The sequence below is a fragment of the Narcine bancroftii genome, chromosome 3 (assembly GCF_036971445.1).
Source record: "Narcine bancroftii isolate sNarBan1 chromosome 3, sNarBan1.hap1, whole genome shotgun sequence".
Lineage (NCBI taxonomy): Eukaryota > Metazoa > Chordata > Chondrichthyes > Torpediniformes > Narcinidae > Narcine > Narcine bancroftii.
In genome coordinates, this window is record NC_091471.1 from 32466412 (window position 1) to 32480202 (window position 13791).

The 13791-nt window shown below is 42.8% G+C and overlaps 1 protein-coding gene across 16 annotated transcripts in view; it reads right to left on the reverse strand.

Annotated features, from left to right (window-relative positions):
- The window catches only part of LOC138757050 (protein FAM53A-like), a 181706-nt gene that overhangs the window by 166244 nt on the left and 1671 nt on the right, over window positions 1–13791 (reverse strand). Inside the window, exon 2 of one of the 16 annotated variants that reach the window (XM_069923719.1) lies at window positions 10735–10829. The exons of 14 other annotated variants lie outside the window; for them this stretch is intronic. The gene's annotated coding sequence lies outside the window, so the exon portion shown is untranslated. Of the gene's footprint in view, window positions 1–3293; window positions 3375–10734; window positions 10830–13791 lie in introns of those variants that run through there. One more of the 16 variants, XM_069923721.1, reaches the window with a different exon arrangement.

The window sequence follows — 13791 nt, forward strand, 5'->3', positions numbered from 1 at the left end:
CAATATTTATTTTTATAGATATAAATACTTGTCAAGCATATGTATTATTTATCAGTATGCATGTTATGTCTGATTGTGTGACTGTATGTTTTTGTACCAAGGACTGGAGAACAGATGAATATTCTAAACTGACCTGAAATACTACATCAGTCTAAACATTCCTAATAATATTTTTTAAAATTCTACATGCACAGACACAAAAATATCCAGAACTAACTGAACCTCTTTGTGAGTCATTTAAATGGGCACTTTAAATAAAGTAAAACACAAAATTCTGTAGACACCGTAAATGCTGGTAAAACTCAGCTGGTCTAACAGCGTCCTTAATGTAGCAAAGGTAAAAATACATAACTGACATTTCAGGCTTAAGTCCTTCATCAAGGTATGGGAGAATGTTGGCATGCATTGAACAAAAGGATGGGGTGGGGATACAGGTGGTGAAGGGAGGGAGGGGACAGCAGTGATCAGAGAACGGAGGGATGGCTGGTGGGTGAAGGGGAGAGAACTGGAAAAAATGGTAAGGAGGGGGGAGAAAAAATGAGGTTAGCAGAAAAGTCGATGCTAATGTCATCTGGCTGGAGAGTCCCCGGAAAGAAAATAAGGTGTTGTTGCTCCAATCTGCAAGTTTTTAGGGTGGGATAGTACATAAGGCCATTGGCAGACATAGGAGTATGGGAGTGTGACTCAGAATTCAAATGATTGGCTACTGGGAGGTCTCTGTTGTAGCAGAGGTGCTCAGTGAAGCAATCTCCCAATCTGCAACCAGTCTATTTAAGGTTCAGTTAGATTTTTTTACGTAAAAAAATGAATAAAGGGATATGGGGAAAAGGCAGAGTTAAGTCAATGATCAGATCAGCCACAATCTTATTGAATGGCAGAGCAGGCCAGAAGGCCTACTCCCCCTCCTATTTCTTATGTTCTCCGATGTAGAGAAGGCCACAAAGGGAGCACTGGATGTAGTAAATTAGTTCTGTGGCTATACAAGTGAAGTGTTGCTTCACAGGAAAGGCCTGTTTTGGAGGCCCGGACTGTAGTAAGGGAAGAGGTGAGGGTCAAGTGTTCCACCTCATGGCCACGGGGGAAGGTGCAGGGGGTGGAGAAAGAGAGGTGAGAAGGGATGAGTGCATGAGGGAATCACAGAGGGAGAGGTCCCTGTGGAAGGCAGAGAGGGGAGGAGAAGGGAAAATGTGTCTGGTGGTGGGATCCTGCAGTAAGTGCTGGAAATTCTAGCAGATAATGTGATGGATGTGGAGGCTGGTGGGGCAGTAGGTGAGGATGAAGGAGATTCTATATTATTTGATCTTGGGGCAGAGAGGGCTAGGGCAGATGAGCAGGAAATGGAGATGTGGATGAGGGCTGAGCTGATGGTCGTGGAGGGGAAGCCACTTTTGTGGAAGGCAGGCGTTTCAGAAGATCTGAACTGAAAGGCTTCATCTTGGAAACAAATACAGCAGAGACTGAGAAATTGGGAGAAGGGGATGGAATCCTTGCTTGGAACAGGGTGTGAGGAAGTGCAGACAAGGTATTTGTGAGAGTTGTAATATATATCGGTAGAAAGCTTGTCTCCCAAGATGGAGACAGAGAGATCCAGAAAGGGGAGAGTGTTGTTGGAGATGGACCAGGTGAGTTTGAGATCAGGCTGTAAGTTGGCCATGACGTTGACATGCTCATTGCAGGTGCATGTGGCAGCCCCAATGTACCAGAGGAAGAGTTGAGGCGTCTTGCCTGTGTAAGCTTGCAGCATGGATTGCTCCACAAACATGCAAGTATCCATGGCTACTCCTTTAATTTAGAGGAATGAGACAAGTTAAAGGAGAAGTTATTTAAAGTCAGGACAATTTCTGCCAGGCAGAGGAGGGTGGTGGTAGAGGGTGACTGATCAGATCTTTGGTCCAGAAGAAGCAAAGTGCTTTCTCCCTCTGTTGCAACAGAGACCTCCCAGTAGCCAACCATTTAAATTCTGAGTCATACTCCCATACTCATATGCTTGATCATGGCTTTATCTATGTCCCATCCTGACCATCCGTAGACTGGAGGAACATCTTATTTTTCGCACTCTCCAGACAGATGGCATTAACATAGACTTCTCTGCTTTCTGCTAACTCGTTTTTCTCTCCCTTTCCAGTTTTCCCCCTCCCTTCCCCCTCCACCTACCCAGCTAGCCTTCCCTTCTCCCGATTGCTGCTGTCCCCTCCCTCCCCTCCTATCATCTCCTGCCCTCCCCCCCATCTTTTTGTTCAGATGCCTGCCAATATTCTTCCATACTTTGCCGAAGAGCTCAAGCCCGAAAGTCTGTTTTGTATTTTTATCTTTGCTACATAAAAGACTCTGTTTGACCAGCTGAGTTTCTCCAGAATTTTGTGTTTTTACTATAAAGAGTATTCTTTCTTTGGCTTGGCTTCGCGGACGAAGATTTATGGAGGGGGTAAAAAAGTCCACGTCAGCTGCAGGCTCGTTTGTGGCTGACCAGTCCGATGCGGGACAGGCAGACACGATTGCAGCGGTTGCAAGGGAAAATTGGTTGGTTGGGGTTGGGTGTTGGGTTTTTCCTCCTTTGCCTTTTGTCAGTGAGGTGGGCTCTGCGGTCTTCTTCAAAGGAGGCTGCTGCCCGCCAAACTGTGAGGCGCCAAGATGCACGGTTTGAGGCGTTATCAGCCCACTGGCGGTGGTCAATGTGGCAGGCACCAAGAGATTTCTTTAGGCAGTCCTTGTACCTTTTCTTTGGTGCACCTCTGTCACGGTGGCCAGTGGAGAGCTCGCCATATAATACGATCTTGGGAAGGCGATGGTCCTCCATTCTGGAGACGTGACCCATCCAGCGCAGCTGGATCTTCAGCAGCGTGGACTCGATGCTGTCGACCTCTGCCATCTCGAGTACCTCGACGTTAGAGTATAGCTTGTTTAAAAGAACAGTGCCAATTGTAAATGAAACTGCTGATATCAAACAGTTTTGGATAAATGCCAGGTGTAACCATTGCAAATAATAATGTTGAAGGGGAACTTCAGAGGTAAGCTGGAAAAACCAGAGGAGCCAGAAGAGTAAAAATGCAAGTTGAAACCAGAACTTTCACTTCAACAAGAACAATTAATATAGATAACCTGCCCTCGAGCAATTTTAAACAGGTACTTCAACATCTGAACAATTTACTTAAATTGTTCAGATTAAAGGGCCAAATGGCCATCAACTTTTGCAACATGTTAACAAACTATTTGCATTTATGCTTTTAACCAAGTATCTCAGGCACAAAAAGAACTAACACCGAGCCGTAGGAAAAAGTATCATGTCACATTACCATAGAGTTCAAATTGTAGGTTTTTAAGATGCACCCTTCAAAGATCTAGAACAGCTTTTCCCAAACTTGCTTCCGCCGAAAAGTGTGGGGTTTCCACGCTAGAAATGGGTAGTAATAACTGTTTTTATTTAATTTACATTTGAATTACTTTTTAACATGTTTCTAAACAGTTGCTTCGACACTAACAAAAGAGCGTCTTGAGGCCTGACATCAGCAGTGCAGTTGTCAGGCATCAAGGCGCTATTTTCCCCCACTGCTCACTCACTCCCTCCCCCTAGCTCAGTCACTTGCTCCTTCCTGCTTACTTTCCCCTCCCTCTCTCACTCCTTCCCTCGTCCTCCCACTCACTCCCTTCCTCTTGCTCACTCGCTCCCTCCCCCACCTTTCGCTTACTTGCTCTTTCTCCCTCCCCCCTTTCACTAAGGTTGGTGTGTAATTGGTGACAGAGTCAGCATGGATGCCAGAATGGTGTTGGTCAGGACCGGGACCTGCATCAATATAGGTGTCAGGGGCTACAGTACCAACAGAGGCTCCAGCACCTGGTCAGTGGGGACAGGGGTTAGTGATGGAGGTGTTGGAAGGTGCCGGGATGCAAACCCACGTCAAAGGCGTCAAGAGCTCCACCAGAGGGCAGCCAGGGCCAAAGTGGACACCCACATCAGGCATTGGGACATCCAGCCTGTGGGTGGCTGGGAAACCCACTGCTGGAAGGTCAGTGATGGTGGGCATTTGGGGGTGTTGATGATATCTCCATTTGCAATTTGGTTAATATTCAGTTGAAACAAAATAATCAAATTCTGAAGAAATACAGTTTTGAAGTACTGCCTCAGATTGCTTACCATTTAAGAAAAAAAAATTAAATTAGACTCAACCATGCTTGAACTGGAAGTTGACGCCATTCTACTTTTGGTCAGCTTCCGCTTCGTAGCTAAGGGGTTGCACAATTTCCAAGTGCTTCCCAAAAGGATTTCATTAGCGAAAAAGTTTGGAAAGCCCTGATATAGGGGTGGAGATTTCAGAGTTTAGCCATTGCTGCTGAAGGTATGAGCAGGCCTGGGGTGAGCCGGGATGGGGTGAGGAGCAGTAGAAAGAGAGAAGAGAATTAAAGAATTGCAAAAGACCAGAATTCAAGCCCTAGGAGATGTTAAAGGGTTAACCATATATAACCATATACAGCACAGAACAGGCCAGTTTAGCCCTACTAGTCCATGCCAGAACATATCCCCACCCTCCTAGTCCCACTGACCAGCACCCGGTCCAAAGCCCTCCAATCCTCTCCCCTCCATGTAATTATCCAGTCTTTCCTTAAATGTAAATAACGCTCCTGTTGCAAGACTTAAGTAGATTATAAAGGTAGGCCATGAAGGGATTTGGAAATAAAGATTTTAAGATTGTGACGAGACTTAATAGGAACATAAAAAGGATACTCCTTGTGCCTGACCCAAGTATGTCAGTGGAGGTCAAAAGTTTCTGTAAAATATATTGTCATTTTTTCACAGCAAAATAATGAAACCATTTTTTATTTATATTATGAAAAATATATTTTCTTAGCCTATTGTTTTCATTAGTCACAAACTCTGGCACAACTCATCCATACCAGTCAAACTGCCTATTTGAGGTGGCCCATTTGCCTGAGTTTGGATCATATCCCCTCAACCTTTCCTACTCACGTCCAAATGTCATAACTGTACCCACCTAAACTACTTTCTCTGGCAGATTGCTATATATGCCTTCCACATTCTTTGTGAAAAAAATTTCCCCCTATTTCTTTTAAATCTTTCCCTTCTGACAAACCATTGCCCTCTAGTTTTAGATACCCTACCCTTGTCTCCTGCTAGCATTCTTGTGAAACTTTCTCCATCCCTCCTGCTCTGAAGTGTGGTCTCAACAATGTTTCGCACAGCTATAACATGTTGTCCCAACTCTGAACACAATGAGTCTTCACCACTTGTTGCCCCTTCTGTTCTACAAACCTCTTCAGCATCCTACTACTTACTGTGAAAGCCCAGACCCACCAAGATCCTTTATTTTGCACTTGGTAAAGTTATATCCAAGTTGATCAAGTTCACCTTTAAGAATCAACACTAATCTTAATGACAGATGTTAACCACTCAAAATGATTACCTGAAGGTAACTTTTCACTGTTTGCCAAACATTAAAGCATATTATGCATTAAGGATGACCAAAAAATGATTCAACTTTTTGGTTCAACCTAAACCATGAACTCATACCATCAAAATGTATTGCAATTAGCTTTAGCTGTCCAGTGATCAAGTCACACACCCTCATACACATTTTGTTTAAAAATATTAAGAGTTGCTGATCCTGCCAGAACTTGTTTTTGATTTTAGTGGAAGAGGCAATATTCCCAGACTGGTATTAATTCTCAATGGTCATGAGTACTAGCTACATGCAAAAATCAAGCAGAATTTTTGCCAAAGTTAAGCAATTGTTGTAAATGCCAGTTACACATTTACCGTAAATATTCATGTATAATGCATAAAAGTGGGGCCGGTTTGCTTGCCTTGTGGTGAGCCGCCACAAGGTGAAGATTATTTCCAAAGCATGGGTATAATACCAAAAAGACATGGTGTAAACCAGTTAATGCACACTTACAAACTGACCTGCAAAAATCAGGTAGACTTGGCCTCTAAAATATATACTTGAAAAAATTGTGTCCAGTAAAATTAATAAGCTCCAAATTAATTTCCTGCTGGATCTAGATACCACATTCAGATCAGGTGCCATTCCATTTCATGTAAAAAAAAACAAGACCTTGCAAAAACTTTATATGAATGCTTAGAGAGAAAATGAATTTGAGATTAGCAAGTGTCATGAAAATGCAGATTTATCAACTGTTGTTAATTCTATGTGCAACCCACTACGCTACCCCATAACGGCATCCTGTATCAAAGAATATACCACCATTTTCAAATCTAATTTCTCCTTTCACTTCTCATTATGTTCATTACCCTCCACTGTGTTTTACTAGGTCAAGGGAACAATCATCATCATTTATTGTGGAAGGCTCCTGGAGCTGCATGACATGAATTTAGTTAGATGATTTCAGGACCACTTGGTGATCAAGCCAATTCTTTACACTGAAAATGAATAAACCAATGATGTCCTGTTAGAACACAATTTGTTGAAGGAGCTCAGCAGGTCAAGGAGCATCAGTGGGAGAAAAAAATAGTCAATGTTTCGGGCCACAACCCTTCATCAAGACTGAGGATGCTGTCTTGATGAAGGATTCCAATCCAAATTCTACTGCCTGGTATGGAGGTGCCAACTCTCAGGACAATATTAAACTCCAGAGGGATGTTAACTCGGCCTGTGACATCACAGGCACCAGACTCAATCAAAGGCATCTACAAGAGACGGTGTCTTTAAAAAAAAAAGCAGCCTTGATCCTCAGACTCCTATCCAGGCCATACCCTCTTCACTCTGTTCCCATCAGGAAAAAAAAGTACAGGAGCCTAAAGACGAGCACTCAGCAGCATAAGGACAGTTTCTTCCCCGCTGCCATCAGATTCCAAAGACATTGCCATACTTTTCATGCGCTGCTATTTTATTTTTTTTTAATTGATAGTAATGTTTATAAGATGGTTAGAATATGACTGTTTGCACTATATAATGCTGCCACAAAACACCGAATTTCATGACTTGTTCATGACAAACTTCTGATGTGCTTATGCTCAGTCTCAGAAGGGTTCTGACCCAAAACGTCCACAATTATTTTCTCCCATGATGCCACTCAGCCTGCTGAGTTTAGCAGTTTGCTTTTTGCTCCCAGACTCTCATGGTCTGATCATGTCTTTGCATTTCAGCCTATTTCTTAGCATACCCAACTAAATCCATGTAGAGCACATCAGCATTTCATATTTGCCCATGATTGCTCAAAACCGGCATTCATAGATAGACTCTATGCCTCAGGTCAGGCCACACAATCAATCCAATCTCTCCCTTTCACTGATGTCCACCAATCCAGACACACTCTGGTGAATCACCTCTCCATCCACATCCTTTCTTGTATGGAAACCAGATCTGCACACGACACTCCAGCTTTGTAAAGTTGGAACATTAATACTGTATGCCTTGACCTATAAAAGCAAGTCATATGCTTTCTTCATCGCTATGTTGTCACTTTCAAGGAACCATGGACTTAAACCCCAAGGTTTCTGTGATGCAGAACTGCACAACACTAAGGCTACAGACAGAATGGCCTCCCTGTCCTTGATCACTTAGGTCTTCGACCAGCCATTCTCAATGGAGACCATTGCACATTTAAGGGTCCTCAGACAGAAATAGTGAATTTTTAATTTTTTTTTATGCAGTCAGTAGAAGTACAGAAGAAACCTACAAAGCTTGACTGCTTCATTGGTAAAAGGGGCCCACAAACTTTGAGCAGAGTCCTAAGAGGGCCATTGCTTAAAAAGGTTGAAAATGGCTGTCTTAGATGCTATATAGGAGGAGAGTCTGGACCAGCCAATTACCCTGAGAGAACTGACGGACTCCATCTGTTCTGTTGGTCAAGTAAAACATCAAGAAGTGACAGCTTACCAGCTAAGTTGTACCGACACTGTGGGACTGGGTGGGCCTGGATCTGTTGGAAGTATTCAACGCTATGGTCCTGGGAGACAGCATGGAGAAGGGCATTGTAACCCTCATCTTCAAAGAGAAGTAGGATATCAGGAATTGGAGGCCCTTATCATTGTTAAATATTTACTTCAAAATCCAGTCCAGAGCCATCACCAATCAACTTTAATGGGGCAAATGATCCACCCAGACCGAAGCTGCAAGGTTCCAGCAGGAAAATCTCTGCACTGCTAACATACCATCGCCTACAGACAGGTCAGGGAGGTGGATACCTGCCTGGTCAGTTCAGACCAGGCGGCTTTTGACAGGACATACACATGATGGACCTGCTCTCCAAAATTGGCTTTGGTGAGAAAATCAAAAATTAAACAGCTCTACACAGACATCCATAGTACAGTCCAAATCAATGGATGTGATACAGATAGCTTCCCCATCAAGTCTGAAATCAGGCAGAGTTGCCCGCTCTCTCTGGTCTTATTTGTGTACTGCATAGAGCCCTTAAGAATCCATCAGGAAGGAAGAAGGCTTAAGAAGTGTTGTTGCCAGGCACTCTCGGGTCAAGACCTCCCTGGACATGGACGATGTCGTTGTCTTCTGTTTGGGGACATGATCAGTATCTGTGGCAATTTTGAGTCTGCATCAGGCACCTGGAAAACAGAAGAGCAAGGCAATACTCTTCTGTAACTGGCCTGTCCGGTCCAGCATCCCCTTTACAGTCAGATCTGACTGCCTGAAGGTGCTGGGATCTGGTTTCGGAAGAGCTGAGACCTGGAACAAAAATTGGTCAGAATGGATCATAAAGGTCCACCAGAAATAGGTCTTTGGGAACAATAATAGTAGTAGGGAAGAACCTGGTCATCAGGTGCTAGATGCTCTCACCACTGCAGTACGTGGCGCAGATGTGGCCCATCTCTTGCACCTTCATCCGTGTGGTCACCACAGCAGTCTTCCAATTCAAATGGGGATCCAAGATGGAAAGGGTCCAAAGGATGGCTATGTGCAAGTTGCCGGACAATGGGGGCAAAAGAATTCCCAACGTGACCCTCATCCTGATGACTACCTTTGCTGTGGCTGCATCAGGCTGTGCGATGAACCACAGTATGAAGGCACCATCTGCTGTTGTGTGCTGAGGTACTATCTATCCCAAATGTTGTGAAGGATAGGCCTGGCCCCGTTGCCATGCAATGTTCCAGTCAGCTGGACTTTGCCAAACCAACTACTCTTCATGAAAAAGGTTTTCCCGGCAAACCTTTGACCACAAGGATATCAGCCCAGAATGTCATGCAATCACTGTGAGATGATGGGTGTGGTGGGGTGGTTCCCTGAGCAAACCATCTAGGTCATCTGCCTCATTACCAAGACTCACAGGGGAGTGAAAGATGCCCTCACAGTCAGATCCTTCTTGTTTTTCTTTTCTTTTATTTGGCTTGGCTTCGCGGACGAAGATTAATGGAGGGGTAATGTCCATGTCAGCTGAAGGCTCGTTTGTGGCTGACAAGTCCGATGTGGGACAGGCAGACACGGTTGCAGTGGTTGCAAGGGAAAATTGGTTGGTTGGAGTTAGGTGTTGGGTTTTTCCTCCTTTGTCTTTTGTCAGTGAGGTGGGCTTCTGCGGACTTCTTCAAAGGAGGTTGCTGCCCGCTGAACTGTGAGGCGCCAAGATGCGCGGTTTGACGTGATATCAGCCCACGGCGGTGGTCAATGTGGCAGGCACCAAGAGATTTCTTTAGGCAGTCCTTGTACCTCTTCTTTGGTGCGCCTCTGTCTCGGTGGCCAGTGGAGAGCTCGCCATGTAACACTATCTTGGGAAGGCGATGGTCCTCCATTATCGGAACATCACCCACAATGCATGTTCGCCCGAGATTACTGTGATGGAGTGAAGATTGTCACCCAATTCTTTGCAAAATGCTCATTTTCTAAGAGTGTGTGGAGAAGATGCAAGGCTCTCGTCTAGATTCATCTACAGCAGCAGCATGACAGAGAACTCTCTGATTTACAGGCTATTCCAGGGGACACACATGGAGTCGGATATACAGAACTACTGAAAGAACATGAATTCGGTGAAAGGCACATTTTGGTCTGCCCAAAACCTGCAGAGGGATGTCAGTGCAGGAAAGCTGTCAACTGGCACATTCCAGGGTGCAGGAGTATGTGCTGAGGGACATACTAAGGCTTGATGTAGCCAACACAAAGGCACTGTGGGGAAGGAAAACAAAGTCTAAAGTCCTTCCATTACCAGCCATTTAGAGGCTGAGACCAAGGGGAAGCCCCCAAAACAACAGAGGAGAACAACAAGGTGCCACAATGGTGTAAATAGAAATCTAAAGATATCAAAATGATTGTGAGAAGAGACTTTAAACGGTTTCCCTTATGTAAATAATTTATTCTGAATAGTGACAGTAGTGGCAACGGTGTAAATAAAGTATCAATGTACAATGATGGGTATGTATGGACCTAACACTATGGGAGCAAATAGACTTTGAACAGTTTTCTTTATTATAAATAATTTATTGTGAATAAGGTCTATATATGGAATAAAATCAATATTTTGAGTGATGTGGGGGTAGGACCATAATCTAGAGTTCTTCTGTTACTAAGCATTGAGGAGCAGGGACTGAAGGAGAGCCCTTCAAACAACAAAAGGAGGAGTGTTGACAAAATGCCACAGTGGCGGCAATAATGTAAATAGAGAAGGAATGTAATAATGTCCAATTATGAAAATGATGGGAATGTCTGGACATGATACCAAGTATACTAAGAGATTTTGAACAGTTTTCTGTAAATAATTTATTTGTGAATAAATTCTACATTTGGGGGAAAAATACCAACATTCCTGGTGTTTTACCTTTTACTGCATTGTATATGCTATCTTGATTTGACTTCCCTGAATGCTTGACTTTGCATTGAATCCTATTCATAAATAATTCCCCCACGTTCCACCTATTCAAAGCCACAAAAAAATGCTTGTTTAGAGTTCTCTCAACAGTACTGATTCTTATCTATACAAAGAATGAAATGACTGCATCTGAGAATTACTTCACCTCAATTTCTCATTAATGCAAAACTAAAGACAAAAATGTTTTTGGTTAAGTGCCTGAAACCTGCTGAAAATGTAGAAAAATGGTGTCATCAAGGGTTTAAGTTTTTAAAGTTCTCCATGCTCAAAATTGATCATGAAATGCAAATAGTTCCACAAATCACAATTGTTCTATTTCAGAATTGGCACTTAATTTGCATGCAGTATGGATGGATATCACACTTTTTAACTCAACCTCCTGTTATTTCCTTAATTAAAACTAGTGTATTTGGTAACAAAAGCCATTTCATACTGTTGGCGGTATGTGACTGCATTCCCAATCCCATGCCTCCTCCAAATAAGTCCAAAAATAGATTATTTTCATAGCTTAAAATTAAATTGCTTTTTATTAAACTGCAAAAAAAAGTTGAGCAACAATTCAGCTCCTATTACCAAATAAGAATTGTAACAAAGATAAAGGGCAATAGAACAACATTAAATAAATCCGCTGGATTAAGGACACCTAATGAACATTAATCCTTAATCCATTGCCCACCCTGTAAAAACATATTTAAAGAAAATTATTACACAAGATGGCAAGAAAATTCGTCATTTAAAGCAAAACAATATTCATTGAGTAAAATGCCACGTATATTGAATCGCACTAAAGAGGAGAGATTTTAAAGTACTTATCAACTGATCCTTAAAGGTAACAGGACAGGGCAACCAAAAGGTTAAAAATAAGCCTGGAAGTTGCATTCCTGTATTAGCCAATAAAGCAGTAGGAAGATTATTGCAGAACTATGCACAACACTAATTAGGCCACAACTTGAGTTCTGTATACAATTCTAGTAATGTTAAAGATGTGATTACAATGGAGAAGGGGGAAGGATGCATACATTTTTAGAAAATTGGAACTACAAGGAAAGACTGGATGAAATGGGGGCAAAACGCAAAAGTCTGAAAACACCATGGTTGAAGTAAAAACAATGCTGGAGGTCAAACAGTGCATTTTATATCGTCAAGATAAGATACATAATCAACATTTTAGGCTTGAACCCTTCATCAAGGTATGAGCAAAATGTAGGCAGATGCCTGAACATCAGGCACCTGCCTATATTTTGCTCATTCCTTAATATGTATCTTGTCATATATCTTTAGCTTTGCCATATAAAGTACACTAACCTGCTGAGTTTATCCAGCATTGTTTTTATTGGATGAACTGGAGATGTTTTCTCTTAAAGCAGGAAGCTGATGGGAGTCCTCATTAAGCTATCAAATCATTCAGCAGAGAAAAGACCTCAGACTCACCAATTCCATGTCAACCTAGTTACACTAATCGTCCACTGTTCCAAGTACTGCGGGATATAGGTTAATTGGGTGGCACAGGCTCTTGGGCCGAAAGGGCCTGTTACTGTGCTATATGTCTAAATTTTTTAAAATTAAAATGTACATTTAAAATATCCCTTCCACCAAGCTACTACACACAATTCATAGTAGCCAATTACTCAAGCAACCCATTGAACCATAGAACACAGCAGCACAGAAAACAGGCCATTCGACCCTTCTCATTTGTGCCGAAACATTTCACAATAGTCCCACTGAATTGCACCCATTCCATAATCCTCCCATCCATGTAGCTATCCAATATATTCTTAAAACTTGAGTGAGCCCACATATACCATGTCAGATGCAGCTCATTCCACACTCCCAGCACTGAGTGAAGAAGTTCCCCTAAAACTTTCCCCTTTCACCCTAAAGACATGACCTCTTCTATTTATCTCTCCTAATCTGAGTGGAAACAGCCTACTCGCATTTTCCCTGTCTATACACCTCATAATTTTGTAAACCTCTATCAAATGTCCCCTCATTCTTCTACACTCCATGAAATAAAGTCCTAACTGTTTAATCTTTCCCTGTAACTCAACTCCTGAAGACCTGACAACATCCTAGTCAATCTTCTTTGCACTCTTACAATCTTACTGATATCCTTCCTGTAATTTCATGACCAGAACTGCACACAATACTCCAAATTTGGCCTCACCATAATATCCCAACTCCTGTACTCAATATTTTGATTTATGAAGGTCCAGATGCCAAAAGCTTTCTTTAAAACACTATCTACCTGTGACACCACTTTCAGGGAATTATGTCTCTGTATTTCCAGATCCCTTTGTTCCTCTGCACTCCTCAGTGCCCTGCCATTTACTATGTAAGCCATACCTTGGTTTTTCCTTCCAAAATGCAACCCCTCACACTTGATTGCATTAAATTTTCCGCCCCATTTTCCAGTTGGTCCAGATCCCTCTGCGAGCTTTGAAAACCTTCCTCCCTCTCCACAACGCCTCCAATCTTAGTGCCATCAGCAAACCTGCTGATCCCATTTCCCATGTTATCATCTTGATCAATGATTATAGACAACAAACAATGGTCCTCCTCAGGCCCAAATTCTTTCCCAAGCCCAGAGTACTCGCTTCCTCCATCAGCGTCGTGCTCATGGTGAGGCCATGATGCGTCAGTCTGTATTCATAGCACAGCTTCACACAAACTGACCACGTCCTGCTAATCCCCATCATGGGCATATTGCTTGCTTGAGACATGAAGAACTTTCTAGATCTTAAGGTGGGGATTCATGCATCTTTCCTGGTGCTGATGCATGCATTTGTTGTCTGTTTTCTTCCACTGTTAATCTGGAATTTTAGTCCTAGGCTTTTCTCTTCCTTCCCTGCCTTTGTGCTTTTTTTAGGTTGAAGCATTGATTGGCACAAATCCACTTCGACTGATTTTTCACCAGTTCAGCTGCTCTACAAATCCCAATTGCTCAATTTTCTCAGGCCAGAACAGCAGGGATTACAAATTGCTGCCTCTTCTGGTGAGGACAAGGAA